Source organism: Schistocerca nitens, chromosome 1 (genome assembly GCF_023898315.1).
Source record: "Schistocerca nitens isolate TAMUIC-IGC-003100 chromosome 1, iqSchNite1.1, whole genome shotgun sequence".
NCBI classification, from domain to species: domain Eukaryota; kingdom Metazoa; phylum Arthropoda; class Insecta; order Orthoptera; family Acrididae; genus Schistocerca; species Schistocerca nitens.
This window is the reverse complement of record NC_064614.1, coordinates 483016530-483019264: the sequence shown is the minus strand read 5'-3', so window position 1 is coordinate 483019264 and position 2735 is coordinate 483016530. Positions and strand designations below refer to the sequence as shown.

At 45.9% G+C, this 2735-nt stretch overlaps 1 pseudogene; it reads left to right on the top strand.

Moving 5' to 3' along the window:
* The first annotated feature begins 549 nt into the window (after positions 1 to 549).
* Positions 550 to 667, top strand: LOC126212284 (5S ribosomal RNA; annotated as a pseudogene).
* Positions 668 to 2735: the final 2068 nt, after the last annotated feature.

Below are 2735 nucleotides of genomic sequence, written 5' to 3'. Positions count from 1 at the left end.
GCATAACTTAATCATAGCTAACACTTGGTTCAAGAATCATAAAAGAAGGTTGTATACCTGGAAGAATCCTGGAGATACTAAAAGGTATCAGATAGATTATATAATGGTAAGACACAGATTTAGGAACCAGGTTTTAAATTGTAAGGCATTTCCAGGGGCAGATGTGGATTCTGACCACAATCTATTGGTTATGAAGTTGTGAGTGTGTGTTGCAAATGCAGTCTCATCTTGACCTGCCATTGAGGTGGTTGGCGACAAGATGCAGTGCTCCGAACGGCGGCCGCTGCTAACCGTTTCTCGGCTGAGCCGATGTGATGTGATTGCGAATCGCGAATCTAGTCATCCTCCTAATTACTCACCACGGATGAGCGTAAGTTCACAACGAAACTTTGACGACTGGGCAGGAGGCCGAAGTCAAGAAACACACGTACGAGCGCGGATTCCAGAATAGCATCACCAAGTGGAAGTTGGAATCAGAATACCTTTACGAATTTGAATATCAGTTATGAATGCTTCTTAATTTTTAATAGCCTTCCTACAGACTTCGAGGGCACCGGCCTTGCCGCAGTGGATACACCGGTTCCCGTCAGATCACCGTAGTTAAGCGCTGTCGGGCGTGGCCGGCACGTGGATGGGTGACCACCCGGGCCGCCATGTGCTGTTGCCATTTTTCGGGGTGCACTCAGCCTCATGATGCCAAATGAGGAGCTACTCGACCGAATAGTTGCGGCTCCGGTCAAAGAGAACCATCGTAACGACCGGGAGAGCGATGTGCTGACCACACGCCCCTCCTATCCGCATCCTCAGCTGAGAATGACACGGCGGTCGGATGGTCCCGATGGGCCACTTGTGGCCTGATGACGGAGTGCTGTTACTGCTATAGACTTCGGAAAGGCACCCCGCCCAATCTTTCCTAGCCAGTCACAGAAAGGGCCTAAGTATTCTTCCAATCAGGGATCCGGAAGTCCGTTCCCTGGCTCCCAGCATAAAGTTAAAGATGTATCCGCCAAAGAGATACGTGTGTACCGTAAAATGGGGTGACTTTGTGACAAGTTTTGCATGTTTTCACTCGTACACTGATCAATTTTTAACATAAACTGAAACGGATGGCATCATAAGATAGCTACAACCTTCCTTTACAAGATTATGTCTTCAAAAAATTTGTATCTTTTTTATGAACGACTATATAAAGGGAAAACTCTGTCACAGTCACCCCACCCTGTGGGGTGACTTTGTGACAACATTGTTTTTGGGTTACAAAGTATGGGGAAAAAATAATGTCACAATTTCGACCAATCAAAAAGTATATTTAATCAATGTACATGTGTTTGATGCTTTGGTAGAGCTACATCATTTTTACAAGTGATGAAAAAGGAGCTCCCTAATCTAGATTTTTCACCTCAAAGAACCCTCGCTTTCCTACCGGTCTTGGGGGGTCGATAGTGTACAAAACTTCTTCTTTGGAGTACAGAATAGCATCTTCTTTAGTAGGCCACTTCCAGAACATCTTGGTCCTCGCCATAACGCTGACAATGTAGCCCTCTTGTTTTTCTTCAGTCACCCTTCCTGGAAAAAGTTTCCCTTCAAAGTTCACCACTACAAAATCATCCACTATGAAAACGTTTTTTTCAAGAGCCATGCTGTCGATTCCCAAGACGTCTTTATCATTTGGAATCACTTTTGTGGGAGACATTTCAGGTTCTGAATCCTCCAAACAGCTGAAAGATTCATCCAGCACGTCGGGGTCACTGGGATCTTCATCCGTCCAGTTCCTCTCTCTGCTGTTGTCTTCATCTGAAGAGCTTTCTTCAGACATCTCACCTGCCAGTACAGCCTTTTCCTTGGATCCGCTGGGTCTGGAGGAAGTGCTGGCTTTTGTGTTCTTCCCTTTCGGCTGTTCCGCCCTACTGGCTTCGATTTCGGCACTGGAGATACTTCTGCCTGCTGGAACAGTGAGCCTTCTCCTTCTCTTGGGGGCCCGGCATCCTGTAACCTCTTCTCTCTTCTTCTGCAGTTCTTCTATGAAGATCTCACCAACCACTCCTGATAAGGACTGTAGGCTCTCTTCCAAGACGGCCTTCGGGAGTCTTTGGAGGACTTCCATTTTGTTAAGCGGAAAAATCCCAGTCTTCCTAAATCCTGACTGGAGATTTTTTATGATGTTCTCCTGCAGCTTGTCCATCATTTTCTTTAACAGACCAGGCAGTTCATCTTTTGGAACTGATGTGCACCGGCTACCAGATGTCGATTGCTTCCAATCTGACAAAATTTCACGCCAAATCAGTTTTAGAACTCTGAATATGGCAACATCTAGCGGTTGCAGTAGATGTGTCGCATTTGGTGGGAGTGCGATAAATTTTATCCATACTTTTCGCAGAGTCGAATAACCTCTAGGTTAATATGCGAACTCAAATTATCGCCAATAAGAACTTTTTGGCCATCTTGTTGTTTCAGTATGGGGAGCATAAGATTGATGAACCAGTCCTCAAACACTTGGTGATCAAACCATCCAGATTTAGTACGATTGTAGCGGGCTCCTTCAGGTCCATTTTCGGTCCAGGTCGACCACATGTTCTCGGCCTTGTAATTTACGTATAGTGGAGCCAACTGTCCTGCGGCGTTCCCACAGACCATAATCGAAGTACACGCTTTGGAACAATTTTGTATCCGCTCTGGATATTTTGCTCCTCTTCTGACCAACACTTTTTTGCTTCCTGGATCGTCCTGGGCGTTCG